Genomic DNA, 21503 nt, shown 5'->3' on the forward strand with positions numbered 1-21503 from the left:
TCCCAATTCCAACTCACCTTCTCAGATCGCAGGCCAATTCAATCACTACGACCACCACCATGGGTTGTGGTAAGTTTCACGGACTGTGGTAGATCCTCCATCCAGGTGATTTCTAGTTTGTATGTTGAGGGTAGTTTGGTCATTTCTTATGCTTTCATTAATAAATTTGAATGGTTTTTGGGAGTTTATTCTAAGATATTAACTACCCTAAGTCCTCCTAACGCTATCATTATTACCCAAACCCTCTAAATAAAAATCTCCTCTCTAAAAGTATTCTCTCAAGAGTCTCTTTTTTCCTCAAGTAAATTCAAAGGATTTCTTCAAGGTCAAGCTTTAATTCTTTGAAATTTAGGGCTTCTAAGGTCAAATGTATGTGGGAATTTATCCTTGGGCCCTTTCAGCCATGAATCACAAGGTTTTCTCTCAAATTCTCTTATGATTTCTTCTTCTCAAAGCCTTAATTTTATGTTGATGCATTGGATCTTCTTACTTATGATATATCCTATGGTTATTTATTAAATTATGTATAATTCACATCATGTTGCATGAATTCAAGATAAATTTCAAATACCTATGCAATATGCTAGTTTCAAGTATCATTTCAATGAATTATGATCATGAATTTCAACTTATTTCAATGAATGATTTATGAATGAGTTCAAAATTTTATGAATGATTCATGAAAGATTATGAATAGTAGTACAATGATTTTTTAAGTATAATCTAGGGCACAAAAGGACAATGTTTGCACAATTATGTTAAAGAGGTGAAAGGACAATTCTCACCAAATCATGGATTCTTATGAATCGAGCAAGTTGATGAGCTATTCTTATGATGTTTCTATGATGAAGATGATAGATGAGCTATTCTTATATTATGTTTATAAAGTTGGATTGATATCTATTATTATCTTTCCTAATAAAGTTAATGACTATGTTTTTATGAAAGTTCAGTTGGGATAAAGATATAGCAGCGAGAGGACTTTAAGGTGGGGTTCGATAAGGGAATCTTATTAGAAACCTTTAGTCCCTAACTATGTTGACCGCATTGGTTTATGATTCCAATATGGAAAAATTAGTGGATCTATATATAGCACGGTTAAACAGAGTACCATGATAGAGTATATCATGGCAAGGTAGTCTCCCCCTTCTCTATGTGGGGATCATCAGATTCCATGTAATAGCTTGCATTATATTAAGTATCGATTAAGGTCCTATCCCACACCAAGTTATATGTAAAGGTATGAAGTCCTTATGATGATGAAATTTTGATGAATTGGCCAATGAGTATGATGTTTTAATGTTTTCATAGTTTTGCTCATGTTTTAAGATATTGGTCTTGTGTCTCATGATTAATATTGACTGTGCCCTATGTTTATTGTTTATGGATACTCCGACTTAGTGCATTCCATATACTAACGCATACCTTTTTCCTATATTGTATCATAATGAAGGAAAGGATGTTCCTTGCACACCTCTTATTCGTGAGTACAGTTGAACTTAGACTAGCACTTTTGGTGAGTCTTCATGATTTGAGGACAAGAAATTTTATTTCATTGCATCGTTTGACTATTTTATTTCTCTTATATTTTCATGAGGGAGATAGGAGGTTGTCTTATGCTCCCATCTAGTTAGTAAAGGCATGTTGGATGTTTAGAGTCTATGTTGTCATTTATTCCAAATATTTTGAGTTATGCTCTTTATTGAGAATATGTTTCTGTGTCTATGCTTTAGAAAATTTGATTTACTTACCTTATGTATGCTCGTGAATGATATGCTATGAGGCTTTGTTTGGGTACCCTGGGATTCTAATAGTTGTGTTGCACTTAGGGTCTTGCTTGGGACATGACAATGCATTCTTATACCATTTTTTTCTGTAAGGGATGAGGGAGGCAAAGTTAGAGGAGATTGTGAATTAAAGAATGAAGGGATGACTATCAAAGAGTACAACCTCAAGTTCATTCAGTTGTCCAGGTATGCTTTAGAGATGGTCCCTAATGTGAGACCAAAATGAGAAAGTTTGTTTTAGGCTTGGTAAACATGTGAAGAAAGATTGCCAAGAAACCTTATTGATCCTAGATATGGACACTTCTAAACTCATGGTTTATGCCCAACAAGTTGAGGAGAATAAGAAGAAGGACAAAGAGAAGCACCAAATCAAGGGACAAGTCCACATGTAATAAGGTCAACCATCATAAAGGTGGTAACGGTAATCATTCTATCTTCCATAAGAGGTATTTTGGCTATGCACCATTTACAACGAGTGCACCTACAGCCAACAACAAGAATGCAGTCAACAACAAGAATGACTAGATATCTCAAGGTAACCAAAATTTCATAGCTCAAGGCTCTTAGTCCCAAAGAAGTATAGTTCAGATTTCTTCGCGCAAACTATATTGTGGTAAGTGTGGATGACTCCACTTAGGAGGGTGTAGAAATAGAATTAATGGTTGTTATAAGTGTGGGTAGATGGGTCACTTTATGAGAGATTTCCCATTAGACAGGCACGGTAATAGGGACAACAGAACCCAATCTTCTTTGGCAGTACTGCCCAACAAAGGTAATCAGAGAGGGGCTACTTCAAGAACTGTTAGAGGCCCAAACCATCTGTATGTTATGGCCAATCGGCATGACCAAGAGAACTCACCAGATATTTTTACTGGTATTCTTTAAGTCTTTTCTCATGATTTTTATTCATTACTTAATCTAGGTGCTACCTTGTCTTTTATGACTCCTTATATATCTGTTAAGTTTTGAATCCTTCCTCAATGACTCCTAGAACCATTCAGTGTTTCTACTCCTATTGGCGAGTTTATTCTAACTATGAGAGGCTACCATGATTATATAATATGTGTATCATAAATATACCTTCATAGACTTAGTTAATTTAGATATGTTTGACTTTGATTTCATTCTTAGCATAGACTGGCTCCTTTTTTGTTATGCCCCAGTTGATTATAGAACCCAAGAAGACAAGTTTCAGTTTCAGAATAAACTAGTTATAGAATGGAAGGGTGGTCCATCCTTGCGTAAGGATCGATTTATTTTATACCTTACGTCCAGAATGTTAGTCTCTAAGGGGTGTATCTATCACATTGTCTGATTTAGGGATGATAGTGTGGAAATACCATCCCTACAGTTAGTTCTAATTATAAATGAGTTTCCTGAAGTCTTTCCTAAGGATTTACCCAGAGGCCCTCCTGATAAGGAGATAGACTTCGGAATAGATGTTCTTCCCGATACTCAGCCTATTTTTATTCTGCTATATAGGATGGCACACACATAGTTAAAAGAGTTGAAAGGGCAGTTAAAAGACCTCATAGGTAAGGGGTTCATTAGGCGGAGTGTCTTACCTTGGGATCCTCCAATCCTAGTCATACGAAAGAAAGATGCTTCTTTGAGGATGTGTATCAACTATAGTCAATCGAATAAGGTTACCATAAAGAATAAGTACTCTCTTTTGAGAATCGATGATCTTTTTGACCAACTTTAGGGTTCCACTTATTTCTCAAAGATAGATCTCCGGTCAGGCTATCATCAGTTGAAAGTGAGAGAAAATGACATCGGAAAGACGGCCTTAGAAACCTGATATGGTCATTACAAAGTCCTAGGTATGTCCTTTGGTTCGACTAACATTTCTTAAAAATTTATAGACCTCATGAATAGAGTGTTCAAGCGGTACCTAGTGTAAGACCCCAGAAGTTATAAAGTCAGAACGAGGGAAAAACTTAGGAGAATGGACTTGTTCAGATCCTATGACTCAACCTATGATTCGTAGGAAATCTTATGGATTTTAAGAGTGACTTGTAGGGTTATAAGTGGGGTTGACCATTTGACTTAGTGTGGAAGAGGTTTTACGAATTGACTTAAGACTCATGGAATGTAGTCATAGGATCAGTCCTGATTCTTGCATATCACAAAGTTTTCAGGATTCTTGCTATGACTCGGTAGGATGAGTCATAGAAAGGTTTATAACATGTAAGAATGATCGTAGGAAATGTTCATAGGCTCAGAGTTTCACATAATTTGAGACCTTGCAAAATGAGTCTTTTCTATGACTCATAGAGACGTCTACGACTCATAAGATATGATTCGTAAGGTCTTCTGGCTAGGTTTTAATTAGGGGTATTTTGGTCCTTATCTATGTTTTATTAGTGTATGTGAACATTTTGGAACTTGATTCTCACTATAAACTGACCTTAAGTACTCCCAAACCTCTCATTTACTAATTTACCCCCAATTCACAAAGTATTCCTCCCCAAGGTCTATCTCAAGAGTTTTTCTTCATCAAACCATTTCTAGGGTTTTCTTCAAGATCAAGTCTCCTTTTCAATTCTAAGGTTAAATTCACCATAGTATATGGGAATTCAACCATTGGCCCTATCACCCATGGAGTTCCAAGGTTCATCTCAAATTATCATTATGATTTTCAATTCTAAATATGTAAATAATTTTGCATTGTGTTTTTTATTCATGATGAATTATATTATATTTGATTAAATTAGATATCTAACTGATATATTCTCATGAATTATGTATGGGATGGTATAAGTAGTACGATCATGCATGTTTTTAATCCAATTTAATGGTTTTCAATCAAATTATTTATGTATTCAAGTTTCTACCCTAATATCAAGTATAATCTATGATTATAGCTTTCAATTATGATCTATATATGACTTTCATGCATTTTATGAAAAAGGTGACTTAGGATCCTTAATTGGTCACCTAAGAACCTAATGACATGTATTATGCAAGTATGATTTATGATGTTGAAGGCTTTTACTCACATTATAATTATTATATTAAATGAGCTAATCTATGAGTTTTAAACCTATGAACAAGTCTTTGATATATGTTAAGTATGATTACTATGTTATGTATTTTGTGGGATTTGACTTAGCACCAAATGAGGCTTGAGGTGGGAGCTCAAACTACGGGGTCCTTATATAAAGTTCTCTTATCTCATAACTATGTACCACTGTAGGATTTGCTATATATGGCCTAGCTAGTTGATCCACATATAGCACATGTTCGTGACCCGCCTAGCGAGTAGAGTCTACCTAGGTAAATAGATTCTTATTTCTTCCATTGTATAGGGAGACATCGGGATTTTATGTTATAGCTAATATGGTAATATTGTTTGTAAGACCCCAGAAGTTGAAAAGTTGAAACAAGGGAGATTTGGAAAAAACTTAAACTGTGCTAGTTCCCACGAGTCGACTTATGATTCATAGAGGATTCTATTGAACATAGGACGGAGTCGTAGAATCGGTACTGAGGACTAAAAATTTGGTTAAGTCTAAGGAAGTTCTCAAGGTCGAGTTATGACCCATAATAGAGTTGAAGACTCATAAAAATAAGTCGTAAGGTCAATGTATAATTTCTGAAAAATAGCAAGCCTCGGTATTTTTAAACGGCTCAATATGATAAGTCATAGAAAATTTGACGAGTCATAGATGGACTTGTAAGATTGGGTCCTAAGATCAGTTTTGGCTATGTTAAGAGGGAGGTTAACGAGTTATTTGTACAACTTATAGGGGGTCAATGACTCATAAAGGTGAGTCGTAGAAGCCAAAGGTGCTTTCCAATAGCTAATGTTTCATATACCTTGGTTTACAATTTGGGTCTATGACCTATGGAGGAAATAAAGATCCAGAGAGAGCCATCTGTAAGGTCGTACTAGGTGATTCTTAATTGTACATAGATTTTAAGGTCAATTATTCAGTGTGAGAATATATTTGGAGATGTTTTAAGGTCATAAGAATCTTCTAGCACAAAGTTGAGTTGAAAGATTCCTTACTGATTGAGTTTTAGTGAAAGATTTTACTTTGATCAAATTTAAATGATCATATCTCCTAGAATATAAATATGTATGTATCCTATGACCTATAAAATTAAATTTCTTTAATTTCTCTTTCTAACGCCACAAAGTTTGCCTCATTTGTAGTTTTGAGTAAAGAGTTATGACCATTTTACCATAGACTGCCAGGTTAGAAATTCTAGGATCTTGAGTTATGACTCGTAGGAAAAACCTATGAATCATAGAAATGCTTATGACTCATAAATATGAGTCATAAAAGAAGATTAGAGGCTCATTGTTTCAATATTTTTTAGGGGTTTCCAGGAAGAATTGGGTCTATGACCCGTAATCCGTTTGATGACTCGTAAAAAGTGATTCGTAGGGTCTTCTGATTAGGTTTTATGAGGGTTTTTTTTGGAATTTTTCTTATAAGTTCCATAATGTATGTGGGAGTTTTTATGAATATGCTCTCAACTATTCATTACCCTAAGTATTCCTAAACTCCCATTTCTCTTATTAACTCTCAAATATCACAAGTCTTCTCTCCCAAGACCGATCTCAAAGGTCTTCTTCATCATCAAGAAATTTTGCTAGGGTTTCTTCAAAATCATTTCCCCTCTTTCAAGTTCAAGACTAGAATTCATTGAGGTATGTGGGGATTGATCCTGGGTTTATTTGACCCATGGAACCCAAGATTTTCCTCAAAAATCTCCTTAGATTTCATTGATTTCTACATCGAGTTTTGATGAATTGTATTAGGTTGTTTCAATTTCATTTTTAATTGTTATTAATGATAATTACAAGCATGATTCTAGATTTATTACATGATTTCAAGTTGGATTATGAATGATGATGCATAATGTTATTTTCAATGGTGATTTTCATGAATTATGATTAGTTTCAAAGGGTTTTTCAATGAAGTATTTTATAAATGATGTTTGAGACTTATGGAAGTTTGGTGAAGATTATAAATGATGATTTTAATGAGTTTTCTATAAATTTACTATATTGATCTTTAAGGTTATAATATGAATTATGGGTACGTTCAATGTTGCTTCGAATTGATATCATCTTCATGAAATATGTGTACGTTGATATAAAGTATATGGTCATGCATGTTTTTCATCAAATTCCATGATGTCAAGACAAATTGATCATGTATGCATGCTTCACATAAGTTACAAGTATAAGCTATGATATTGAGTTCCAAGCTATATTTAATGAAAGCTTTATGAATGTTTGACAATGTCTACGAATGAGTTTAAAGTTGTTTTTTTCAAAGAAATTTTATGAAAGATGATTCTATAATGTTCAAGCAAGTTAATGATAGGGTGAGTTAAGATCCTAAAGATATTTTATGAATAAATATATGTAATGATGAAATATCTATGCTCACATTGTATGAGATAAAGTAAAGGAGATATACTATGATTATGTTCTAATGAAGAGTGGACGGGGTAGTAGATATGACCCCTCTCACATGATGTTGACTTTATGACTTATGGTTTGTCTATTACATTGAGAGTTTACCTAGCACCGAGTGGAACTTGGGATAGGCACTCTCTCTCATAGTTATGGAAAGAGACCAGTATTAAGATCCCATTTTCCAATAACTACGTGCCTCCATATGATAAAGGATCACCCGTAGGAGAGGCTCAATTTCTTTGAGGGTCACCGATAGTTAAGGCCCGATTCCTTTGAGGGTCACCCGTAGTTGAGGCTCGATCCTCCAATATAGATTAGTGTATCTACTTAGGCATGATGGAGTTTACCTTGGCAAGCAATCTCCCCCTTTCTTTCTATGTAGGAGTGTAAGACTCGGAAGTTGGAAATCCCTAAAATGATGAACAGAGGATGATATTCTAGAAAAATATAGAAACTGGCACCAGGTGATGATCAAGAAAGCCATCACGGGCCATAGTCCACACCATGCATCATGGTAAGACACCGTAGTGGAGGTTCTAAAACCCAATCCTATAAGGAATGGACTACAATGAGGGACCATGGACCGTGGCGAGCACCACAGACTATAGTGCCCTCTGTGGTGACCACTCTTAAGGCCCTCAAGAAATTTTCCAAGTTAGGGAGCACAAATGACCACCACGGGCCATGTACTCTTCATAAACCATGGTGTGTTCCATTGTGGTCACTGCTGCAAGTCCTACACCACGACCACAAATTGTGAAAGCTCCATAGAGGAAGTACTGAAACTTTGCCTACAAACCCCAAGATTTCTCCTCCAAGTCAGTTATCACAGAACACCACGGTGGGCTATAGTGTTGATCACAGACCGTGATGGGTCATCCGTGAAGCTGAGTCCGACCAGTTCTAAGAGGGGTATTTTGGTCTTTTCCTGTGTTTTATCAAAAAAGTGAGGTCATTTTGGGAATTGAATCAAAACTATCTAAGTGAACTTACGCCTTTCCCAACTCATTATTCTCATTCAAACTCTAAGTCTCAAAACCCTTACCTCTTAAGGTATTGTTCTTCACCAAGGAAAGCTAGGGTTTCATTCAAAGATATTCAAGCCTCCATTTTCAAGCTTGCATTGGGATTTATTCCCCAAGATATGTGGGTCTCATTCATGGGTTCTTCAACCTATGGAGCCCTAGTATTTTTCTAAACCTAATAGATCATTTTTTAATTATGGATTTTATGGGTTTTTATGTTTTGATTTAAAACATATAGATTATTGAATAATTAAAGACTATTTACCTATCTTAACCTATGTTGACCCCTAATTCATGGAATGTTTGGTTTACTAAGGTCCTACATGAAATCATGAAAAGGGGTTTTAAGGTGCATTGGTAGGTTGTTTTAAAGATATCTTAATTGATGCATTCCATTACTCTCATGCATGCTAGCATTGATTTAAACGATTTGAAAGTTGATTGTATAGAACCCATCTAGTTTTACTATATTCTTAATTAAGTTTGAATTGAAATCTTTGACTCTAAATGAATTTTTATGAAAGTAATATTTATGATCAAAGGAGTCTTATGAAATGAAAGAATGATGAAATGATGGATTGTACTTGTGAAAGGCCAATTCTCACTTGTGTGAATCAAAGAAAGGTTTTTAATGAGCTATTCCATTGAATGATATTTTGATGGTCTAAAGCTATGTAAATGACTATGTACTTATATTATATGAACTATTTTGTGGGATTGACTTAGCACCGAATGGGGCATTGAGGTGGGATTCGGTAATGGAATCCTAAAAGCAACCTATTCAGGTAGGATCCCTTACAGGCTTAGGCTAGTAGACCCAAAAATAGCCCTAATATTAGTGAAATTAATGAATGAAGTTGACGGAGCTCTACCAGGCAAGTAGTCTCCTCGTGCCAACTTAGGGGGTGTTACATTCTATGGAATAGCTCTCATGGTCTTAAATGTCGGTTGTAGACATCTTTCCACAAAACAAACATTTCAAATGTTATTCATGTTGATTGTTCATGCATGAATCTTCTCATGTACTTTGACTTATAATGATCTAACAGTTTTTATTAAATTGCATGGCTATATACTTAGTAAAGTACTAACACATACCCTTTTGCCTACATAATATCACAATGTAGGGATCAACGTTCCTCCTCATTCTCCTCCACATGGCGAGTAGAGATCGTTGAAGGCTACCTTTGGGTGAGTTCCCATTTTTCCGAAACAATAGTCCTTTTTCTTTCTAGCTTATTAAATGTTGAGACTTCTAGACATTTTATTTTGAATTTCGCTTTATATTAATTGAGGGTGAGCTAGGGACATGTCTTATCCCCCGCCAAGTTTATAATGTAGAGGTATTTTTGGATATGTATAGGCAAGGTTTGACTAATTTGGTCCATATTTGAATGTTTCCCCACAGTGCTATTTTCCTTTTTTCTTTATTTTTGCTTATTGTTAAAATTCATTACCTATAAAAATCTAAATGAATGCTAAGTGGCTTGGGTGAGGTATTTCTAATTGTCTTATTCGTTGTGTCACGTCTAAGCCCTAGTTTGGGTCATGAAAAGCTTGGTATCAGAACTTGAGGTTTTGAAATGGTCCTCACATTCTAACATACTGCATTGAATAGGGTCTTGTCCATGGTTGTGAAGTGCTCCAAAACTATGAATAGGAGACTTTGAGATGTTTAGGAAAGTTTTCACTTCTTTCAAGATTCATGTTGTGCCCTAGAGTCGTCCTAAGACTTCTTCTAACTGACAAATCATTTTGTGTCTTCTAGATCATACCTCGAAGAAGGGTACCTCCAGATGATGAGGAGCAAGCTCCTTTGATTCCCAAGGCTCCACTTCATGAGGAAGAAGTCACGCACGCGGAGTTTCAAAACATCATGATATTGTTGGCTCAGGCCGTAGCCAACAAAGTAAATCAAGGTGTTTCTCTTCCTCCTGCTCAAGTGCCTACTCTGGCTTCTAGGATTTGGGACTTCAAGAGAATGAATCCACTCGATTTTTATGGTTCCAAAGTAGATAAGGACCCTATAGAGTTCATTAAGGAGATCTATAGGATTGTGGCTATCATGGAAGTGCCTCCAAATGAGAAGTATGAGCTAGTGGCCTATTAATTCAAGGGTGTGGCATGGGTTTGTTATAAGCAATGGGCTGTTAAGAGAGGTAAAGACATAGGACCTATAGAATAGAAAGAGTTCAAGAGTGCCTTCCTAGATCGTTTCTTTCCTTTGGAGCTAAGGGAGGAAAATATCCAAGAGTTCATTAACCTTCTCTAAGGGAGCATAAGTTTGAGGGAGTACGCCCTCAAATTCACCAAATTTTCTAAGTATGCACATTTTATTATCTCTGACCCAAGGGCAAGGATGAGCAAGTTTATTTCTAGCATTTATAGTTTGGTGTCCAAGAAATGAAAAAAGGCCATATTGGTCAAAGAAATGGACATCTCCTGACTTATGAAATATGCAGAACTAATTGAAGAAGGGAAGTTGAGAGAAAGGTAAAAAGGGTTCAAAAAGGATAGAGTTGATAGTGGGGGGATTCAATCCTCAAAGGTCTGGTAATGGTGGTAGTGGAAAGGGCCAAAGTGGTCAACAATTTGTGGGACAAGGTTCCACCAATACTCCTCATCTAAGGTTCAATGAGGACAAGGGTGCCAACCCGATGTTTCCAAGAGAGAATGTTACTACTCAAGCTTTCCCCGCTAGTAAGAAATGTGGAAGGACTCACAAATGGGAATACTTAGCCAGCTCCAATACATGCTTCAAGTGTGGTAAATTGGGTCACCAAGCTATAGATTGTAGAGGTGGTGGTGATAGTCCTCAAGGCCAAATTGCTCATGGTCAATAATCTCAAGGAAGTGGTCAATGTATAAATTGCGTTTATGCCTTGCATGGGAGACAAGAGGTTGAGGAAGCACCCACATACTAGTAACAACATTGGGTGCCAATTTTTCATTTGTTACTCTATTCCTTTCTAATAGGTTTGATGTGTCACCCATAATGCTATTATATCCCTATTTGGTGTCTACCCCTGTTGGTAAGTCGGTTGTATCTATAAAGGTCTATAAGGGTTATCCCATATCTATCTTATATAAAGTGGTTCCTTATGATCTCATTGAGCTTGAAATGGTAGATTTTGATGTTATTCTGGGGATGGATTGGTTGAATGCATCTTATGCTTCTATAAATTTTAGAACTCATCAAGTCAAGTTTCAATTCTCAAATAAATCTATTCTAGATTGGAAGGATCATGATTCGGTAGTGAAGGGTAGGTTCATTTCTTTTCTTAAGGGCCGAAAGTTAATTTCTAAAGGTTGCATCTACCACATTGTGAGGGTTAGGGATGTCGACTTCACTAGTCCTTCTCCTGAGTTAGTCCCCATGGTCAATGAGTTTTTTGATGTCTTTCCCGATGATCTTTTTGGTGTCCCTCTTGAAATAGAAGTTGATTTTAGTATCAATGTTCTCCCTGATACCCAACCTATCTCTATTCCTTCCAACCAAATGACCTCGACGGAATTAAAAGAGTTAATAGAATAATTAAAAGACTTGTTGGAAAAAGGGTTCATAAGATCAAGTATTTCACCATAGGATGCTCCCATGTTGTTTGTAAGGATAAAGGATAGATTGCTTTGGATGTGCATAGATTAACGTCAATTGAACAAGGAGACCATTAAGAACAAGTAGCCAATCCCTAGGATAGATTATTTTTTTGATCAATTGCAAGGGGCAAGTAATTTCTCCAAGATCGATCTTTGGTCTGGCTATCATCAACTAAGGGTGAGAGCATGTGATATTCCCAAGATGATATTTCGAACAAGGTATGGTCATTTTGAGTTTGTAGTAATGTCTTTTGGGTTGACGAATGCGCTGGTGGTATTTTTGGATCTAATGAATAGGGTGTTCAAGCCCTACCTTGATACTGTTATGGTGGTCTTCATTGATGTTATTTTGGTTTACTCTCGGGGTGAGGAAGAAAATAAGAGTCTTCTAACCTTGAGGGATAGGAAATTGTTTGACAAGTTTAGTAAATATAAGTTTTGGTTGAAAAAGGTGGTGTTTCTTGGTCACATAGTGGCCGGTGATGGGATCAAGGTTGACACTAAGAAAATAGAAGCGGTGAGGAATTTTCCTAGACCATTGTCTCATTCGTACATTAGGAGCTTTTTGGGTCTAGTAGGGTACTATAGAAGATTCATTGAAGGGTTCTCTTCCATCTTATCTCCTATCATAAAATTAACTCAGAAGAAGGTAAAGTTTCTATGGACGGATGAGTTTTAGAGGAGTTTCCAACCTTTAAAAGATCATCTTACCTATGCTTCTAGCTTGACTCTACCAGAAGGATTACAAGGGTTCGCTGTTTATTTTGATGCTTCAAAGATTGATTTGGGTTGTATCCTGATGCAAAATGGCAAGGTTATATCCTATGCCTCTAGGCAATTGAAGGTGCACAAACGTAACTACCTACCTATGATCTTGAATTATAAGTTGTTGTATTTGCTCTAAAGATTTGGCGACACTACCTATATGGCATATATGTGGATATGTTTACCGATCACCAAAGTCTCCAATACATGTTCACTCAAAAGGACCTCAATCTAAGGCAAAGGAGGTATCTAGAACTTCTCAAGGACTACGACATGAGTATTCATCATCATCTGGGTAAAGTCAATATAGTTTCCTATGCACTTAGTAAGGTGTCTATGGGAAGTGTAGTTCATGTCGATAAAGGGAAGAGGGAGGGTGAAGGATGTTCATCGGTTGGCTAGATTAGGGGTGAAGTTGAGTGGTTTTGACAATAGGTGTGTGCTTGTTCATAATGGGTCCAAATCATCTTTGATCGTTAATATTAAGTCAAAACAAGACCTTGACCCAACATTGATTAAGGTAAATAAACTGGTGAAAAAAAAGAAAGTAGAGGTCTTTTCACAATGGGGAGATGGGTTACTTTTCTACCAAGGTCGAATATATGTTACGGCTATGGATGGCCTTAGGATTTTAATCTTGAAAGAGGCTCATAATTCTTAATATTCTATTCACCCTGGTTTCACTAAAATGCACCAAGACTTAAGAGAGCGTTATTGGTAGGGTCTCATGAAAAAGGACATCACAAGGTTTGTGGCCAAATGCCTAAATTTCCAACAAGTTAAAGCCAAATATCAAAGGCTGGGTGACCTAGAACAAGACATTGAAATCCCCACTTGGAAGTGGGAAGATGTGAATATGGACTTTGTAGTGGGTTTGCCTAAAACTCGAAAATGTTTTGATTCTATTTGGGTGATTGTTGAAAGAATGACTAAGTTGTCTCACTTCCTATCGGCCAAGACTTCTTATATTGCCGATGATTATGTTATGTTGTATATTCGAGAATTGGCAAGGCTGCATGGGGTACCATTGTCAATCATTTTGTATCATGGTACCCAATTCACTTCTCACTTTTGGATATTGTTTCAAAGGGTTCTTGGTACCAAAGTGAATCTAAGTACCATATTCCACCCTCAAACCGATCGGCAAGTTGAATGGACAATTCAAACACTAGAGGATATGTTCAGGGCTGGTGTGTTAGAGTTCAAAAGGAGTTGGGATGACTATCTACCGCTCATTGAGTTTGCATACAACAATAGCTACCACTTGAGTATTGAGATGGCACCTTTTGAGGCTTTGTATGAGACATGATGAGGTCTCCAGTTGGTTGGTTAGAGTAGGTGAGATCACCTTATTTGGTTCTGAATTGGTGATTAATAGTTTGTAGAAGGTGAGATTCATTAAGGAAAGATTGAAGATGGCTCAAAGTCACCAAAAGTCCTATTACAATACAAGGAGAAGAGATCTTGAGTTTAATATGGATGATTGGGTATCCTTGAAGGTTTAACCCTTAAAAGGTGTAGTTTAGTTTGGTAAGAAAGGGAAATTGAGCCCTAGATGTAGGGACATATAAAATCTTGATACGTGTTGGCAAGGTTTCTTATGAGTTGGAGTTGCCTTTGGAAATGGCCATGGTTTATCCGGTGTTCCATGTGTCTATGTTGAGGAAATATATGGGTGATCTAAGTTATATTGTGCTTTTGAAAGTAGTGAATGTTGAAGAAAATTTGACCTATGAAGAGGTTTCAGTTGAAAGTTTAGACCAGTAGGTTAAGAGATTGAGGAATAAGGAGGTTCCATTCGTCAAAGTCCTTTGGAGAAATCAATAAGTTAAAAGTGCTAAATGGGAAGCTGAAGCGGATGTGATGAAATGATATCCTCATATTCTTCACTCTACTCAAGCCTAAGGTACTAAGTTATTCGTGAACCGTTTACGACTCCTATGTTTTAGATTTTCTTAAGTCTTTCATATGCATGCATGTTCATGAAGTTAAAATTTTAAAGTCATGTTCTATGTTAAGTATGAAAGTCTCATGGTTTATGCCTGTGTATGTGTCATTGTATCCATGTTGGATTGCTAGTCCTCGTTGCATGTCATTTCTATACTAGTTAAATCTCATTCAAGGACAAATGTTCCCAAGGGGGAGATACTGTAAGACCCCAAAAGTTGGAAAGTCATTAAATAAGGAACAAAGGATGAAATTCTAGAAAAATGCAGTAACTAGCACCAGGTGATAATCTTGAAGGCCATCATGGGTTGTGATCTGCACCATGCCTCATGGTGAGCCACCATGGTGGAGATTCTGAAACCCAATCCTGTAGGGAAGGGACCATGATGAGGGACCATAGACCATGATGAGTACCACGGACTGTAGTGCCCTCCTTGGTGAGCCCTTCCCTAAGGCCCTTAGGAAACTTTCTAAGGAAGGGATGATAAATGACCACCACAGGTCATGTATCACTTCACGGACCGTAGTGTGTTCTGTGGTGGTCACTTCTGCAGGCCCCTCTACAGTTCCTGCACCACGAACATGGTTCACGGACTATGATTCCCTCCACATACCATGAAGGACACCATGGAGGAAGTACTGAAACTTTTCCTGGAAACCTCAAGATTTCTCCTCCAAGTTAGTTATTACAGAACACCACCATGGGACATGGTAATGATCACAGACCGTGATAGGTCCACCGTGCAGCTGAGTCTGGCCAGTTTTAAAAAGGGTATTTTGGTTTTTTCCTGTGTTTTATTAGCATAATAAGATCATTTAGGGGACTAAATCTGACCTATCTACGTGACCCTAAGCCTTTCCCAACTCATTATTCTCATTCAAAGTCTAAAACTCAAAATCCTAACCTCTCAAGGTCATCTTCTTCACCAAGGAAAGCTAGGGTTTCATTCCAAAATCATCAAGCCTTCATTTTTAGTCTTGCATTGGGATTTACTCCCAATGGTATGTGGATCTCATTCATGGGTTCTTCCACCAATGGAGCCCAAGTATTTTTCTAAACCTAATAGCTCATTTTTAAATTGTGGATTTATGGGTTTTCATGTTATGATTTCAAACATATGGATTATTGAATAATTGAAGTTTATTTATCTATCTTAACCTATGTTGACTCCTAATTCATGGAATTGTTGATTTACCAAGGTTCTATATTAAAGCATGAAAAAGGGTTTTAAGGTGCAATGGTCGGTTGTTTTAAATATGTCTTAATTGATGCATTCCATTACTCTCATGCAAGCTTGCAGTGATTTAAATGATTTGAAAGTTGATTGAACAGAACCCACCTAGTTTTACTATATTCTAAATGAACTTTTAATTGAGAGATTCGACTCCATATGAATATTTATGAAAGTAATGTTTATGATCAAAAGAATCTTATAAAATGAAAGAATGATGAAATGATTATGAAATGATGGATTGTACTTGTGAAAGGCCAATTCTCACTTGTGTGAATCAAAGAAAGGTTTTTAACGAACTATTCCATTGAATGATGTTTTGATGATGTAAAGCTATTTAAATGATTATGTTCTTATATTATATGAACTATTCTGTGGGATTCGGTAAAGAAATCTTAGTAGCAACACCTTGTCTCATTAACTATGTGCCAACAGAGGAGCCTTTGTAGTCTTAGGCTAGTGGATCCAAAAATAACCCTAAATGTTAAAGAAATGAATTAATAAAGTTGACAGAGCTCTACTCGAAAAGTAGTCTTCCCGTGCCAACGTAGAGGGGTTATGTTGGATTTCATGTAATAGTTCGCATGGTCTTACATGTTGGTTTTAATAATATTCCAACTAAATGAACGTTTCAAATGTTATACATGTTGATTGCTCGTGCTTGCATCTACTTATGTACTTTGACTTATAATTCTCTAACGCTTTTTCATTTAATTACATGCCTACATAATTTGTATATTTAAAGTACTAATGCATACTATTTTGCCTATACGATATCATCATGTAGGGACCGACATTCCTTTTTATTCTCCTCCACATGGCTAGTAGAGATCGTTCAAGGCTAATTTTGGGTGAGTTCCTATGTTTCGAGAACAATAGTCCTTTGTCTTTCAAGCTTATTAAATGTTGACACTTCTAGACATTTTATTTTGACTTTTTCTTTATATTTATTGAGGGTGAGCTAGGAACATGTCTTAGCCCCTTCCAAGTCTATGATGTAGAGGTATTTTTGGACATGTATAAGCAAGGTTTGACTAATTTGGTCCTTATTTTAATGTTTCCCCTTAGTCCTGTTTTGCTTTTTCTTATTTTCACTTACTGTTAAATGTCATTACCTATGAAAAACTAATTGAATGCTAACAGGCTTGGGTGAGGTACCCCAGGTGTCTCATTCATCATGTCACATCTAGACCCTAGGCTTTGGTTGTGACAAGTGATAACATCGGGACTCCATGTTATTGCTCACATTGTTTATGTCAGTTAACGATCTCTCTCACAAAGGTACAAATCATTTTTTCCAATGTTTAAGTATTTCTTACTATGGCTAAGATGTCTCTCACAAGTAAAGTATGTTCTCTCACCCATGGTTTATTAATCTCAATGTAATTTACGCTTCTTACTACTCTTTGTGAACTTGCAAGCTCTTTTATAATTCCTCATTATGACTCATGACTATCCATGCATTGTATAAGTTCTCTTCATAATATTTCATTATGGTTTTAAATGACAATAGCCTTACTCTTGATTCATTACCATGTATAAATGGTTTACTTATTATATGCTCATGTATTGCATTATTCACATACATAGTACATTCAAAGTACTAACGCATACTACTATTTGCCTATATTTTGTTATAATTTCGGGCTTGTCGACCACCGTACACACTCTCGTAGCTAGATAAAATTAAGTCCTCATGCTTCGGAGACTACCTATTGAGTTTATTTCTTTTCTTCTTACCTCTAGACTATGTTTTAATTTTGAGACGTTCTCTTCTTGTTTGGAGAGCTAGTGGCTTGTTCTATGCGCCCACCTATGTTAGTATGATAGAGGCATATTTACACATAAGAGTTGATGTAGTCCATTTTGACATATGACTTGAGATTTCATTTTTATTTCTAGACTACCATGTTTGAGATTATTCTTCTTCTTGTTTTTATTATGTTTTATCTTACCTTATGAATGCAGTGTATGGTAAGAAGCATGGTTTGGATTCTTTGGGTTCCTGATCATCGTGTAACGGCTAGGTCCTAGTTTCGGGTAGTGACAAAATTGGTATCAGAGAATAAGGTTCAAATGTCCTAGGGTGTCTAACATGTTGCGTTGAGTAGAGTATTGTTCATCAGTGTGAAGCGTGCCACATCTATGAATAGAAGGCTATGAGGTTTTTAGGAAAATGTTTCACTTTTTTCATAATCTATGTTGTGCGATAGAGTTGTTCCCTAAGGTTATTTTCTTAATGATTGGTCTTTGCTATTTTTAGAAATGCCTCAAAAAAGACAAGTCCCTCAAGCTAATGGTCCCCTTCACGGCCTAGTGACCAATGCAGAGTTTTGGACCACTATCACTATGCTTGCTCATGTTGTGGCCAACCAAGGAGTTGTTGCTCCTCCTAATGCTCCTACTTCGGCTTCTAGAGTAAGGGATTTTGCATTAATGAACCCTTCAAAATTCCATGGTTTAAAGCTAGATGAAGATCTCCAAGAGTTTGTTGATGAAGTGTATAAGATTGTGGATATCATGGGAGTGTCATCGGAAGTGAAGGTGTAGTTGGCTACTTATCAATTGAAATATGTTGTTTGGATTTGGTTTGATCAATAGAAGAATGACAGGCCTAGGGATGCGGATCCAGTGAATTGGGAAGAGTTCAAGGGAGTGTTTATTGATCGGTTTTTCCTATTAGAGTTGAACGAGGTCAAGATACAAGAGTTCATTAACCTTAAGAAAGGGAATATGAGTGTGAGGGAGTACGCCCTCAAGTTCACCCAATTATCAAAGTTTGCTCTATTTATGGTTGCCGACCCTAGAGCTCGAATAAACAATTTTATTTTAAGAGTTTCAAACTTAGTGTCCAAAGAGTGTAAGACGGCGATGTTGGTAAGGGATATTTATATCTCTCGACTTATGAAATATGCGGAACAAATAGAAGATGAAAATCTAAGGGAGAAATCTAGGGACTTCAAAAGGGTGCGCACCAATGGTGGTTCTTCTTTTTCTAATGCCCTAATGTTTAGGACTAATAAGGAGGAATGTTCCTTTCCCTCTTGTGAGATATTTTGTAGGACCCACCAAGGAGAATGGATATTCAGTAAAGAAGGTTGCTACAAGTGTGGTGATATGGGGCATAAGATGAGGGATTGTCTGGTGGCTACTAGAAGGGGAAGGGAGATGGCTCGGGCTGCTTCATCCAGTATGTTACGAGTTACCTTTAGTTAGGATAATTTTTTATATGGATTGGTTTTGTATTCATTGTTCCATGATTCACTTGATAACCCAAGTGTTTGAGTTTCCGTGCTAGTTGAATTGTTAGCTTTTCATGTCTATCCATACGAATGTCTGAGTTTTACTTATTCTAATGAAGTTGATTTTAAGCTATATTTTATATGAAAGATGAAAATCTCATGTTCTATACATTTTAATTTGTTATTGCATTCATGATGGGTTGCTAGTCCTCTTTATATATCCGTTCTATGCTAGTTGACTCTCATTCGAGGAAACATATTTCCAAGGGGGAGATATTGTAAGACCTCAGAAGTTGAAAAGTCGAACGGGGGAGATTTGGAAAATTTAGACTATGCCTTTTCCCATGAGTTGACCTATGACTCAAAGAGGATTCTACGGATAATAAGATGGAGTCGTAGGATTGGCACTGAAGACTGAAAATTTGGTTAAGTGTAAGGAAGGTCTACAAGTCTTATTATGACCAGTAAGAGAGTTGACGACTCGTAGAATTGTTGTAAGGTCAATGTCAGATTTTTGAAAAATAACAAGCCTCAGTATTTTTGAAATGACTCAATAGGTTGAGTCGTAGAAAGTTTGACGAGATGTAGATGGACTCGCAGGATTGGGTCTTAAGTTTATTTTTGACTAAGTGAAGGGGGAAGTTGAAAAGTCATTTGTAGAATCATAGCAGAGTCGACGACCCCTAAGGGTGAGTCGTAGAATCCAAAGGTGCTTTTCAGTAGCTAATGTTTCATGCACCTTGGTTTACGATTTGGGTCTATGACCCATGGAGGAAATGACAATCCATAGAGGGAAATCTGTAAGGTCTACTGGGTGATTCTTAATTGTGCATAGATGTTAAGGTCAATTCTTCAGGGTGGGAATAGATTTGGAGATGTTTTAAGGTCATAAGAATCCTCTAGCACAAAGTCGACTTGAAAGCTTCCTTACCAATTGAGTTTTGGTGAAAGATTTTACTTGGATCAACTTTCAAAAATTATATCTCCTAAAATATAAAGTAATAAGTGGCTCTAAACTATAAAATTAAAGATATTTGAGTCCTCTTTCGAACGCCACCAAGTTTGTCTTATTTGGAGTTCTAGTAAATATTTATGACCATTTTACCATAGACGAAAAGATCAGAAATTCTAAGATCTTGAGTTACGACTCGTAGGAAAAATCTATGAATCATAGAAATGTTTATGACTTGTAAATATGACTCGTAAAAGAAAATCATAGGCTCATTTTTTCAACATTTTTCAGGGGTTTCTAGGACGAATTCGGTCTAGAACCTTCTGACGACTCGTAAAGAGTGATTCATAGGGTCTTTTGATCAGGTTTTATGAGGGGTTGTTTTGTCTTTTTCCTATAATCTCTTTAATGCATATGGACATTTTTGTGAGTAGGTTCTAAACTATTGACTACCCTATGTATTCCTAAACATTCTCTTATTAACTCTCAAAAATCGCAAGTATTCTCTCCTAAGACCCCTTCCAAAGATCTTCTTCTTCATCAAGAAATTTTTTAGGGTTTCTTCAAGATCAAGTACCATTTTGCAAGTTCAAGGCTAGAATTCATCGAGGTATGTGGGGATTTATCTATGGGTTACTTTGATCCATGGTGTCCCAAGATATTCCTCAAAAATCTCCTTAGATTTCATTGGTTTCTAACCCTAGTTTTGATGAATTGCATTGGATTATTTTATTTTCATTGCATCTTAGCACTTCGGTTATTTTATCAAATTTATCTTCACTACTTTCTTTTCTAATCGAGATATCTAAAGTTGACATGTTTTATGTAATATCGACTTCTACGTCTTTAATATCTATCATGGATCCGATACCAACTGGGTGAGGGTGTCCAGAAAATCATTGGTTCGATAAATCTATAATCTGCGTGGGTATATTTTTATATCTAATAACATAATCATTTTATTTAAAAAATAAAATTAATCCTCCTAAGGAGAAATATGTTATGTCTAAAGAAATCATAATATTAGAAATTGAGTAACTTTTCTGAGCAACATGATATTATAACAGTATAACATCTTAACTTAAATAAAAAGTCAAGGGTCCAACACACTTTCATACCTATCCCTCTTTGACCGCAAATACGCCGGGTATCTGCCAAGAGTTTTACTGGACGTTTCGGTCCCAACTGTCACCAGGTAACTTCCCTTGGTGTTCCTTAAGAATACCACAGCACAGCCTAGCTTCGTTTTCTACTTCTAGGTGTAAGAGTAATATGGAAGGGGGGTTCTTTTCTTTTTATAAAAGGAAAGGAATTATAAAGTAATAATAAAGATGCTCAAGAAAAAAACTCACAAACTTAGTTTTTATTCATCACTGATATTTTACAAGAATGGAGAAGAGTGGATTCAAGTTCTGATGATCTCCTTTGTTTATAAATTGTCTCCTTTTATAGACGAAAGAGATGGACTTCAAACTTGCATTTACCTATGTTTAATAATGATGAAAGTGACTTGAAA

The sequence above is a fragment of the Solanum dulcamara genome, chromosome 11 (assembly GCF_947179165.1).
Source record: "Solanum dulcamara chromosome 11, daSolDulc1.2, whole genome shotgun sequence".
Lineage (NCBI taxonomy): Eukaryota > Viridiplantae > Streptophyta > Magnoliopsida > Solanales > Solanaceae > Solanum > Solanum dulcamara.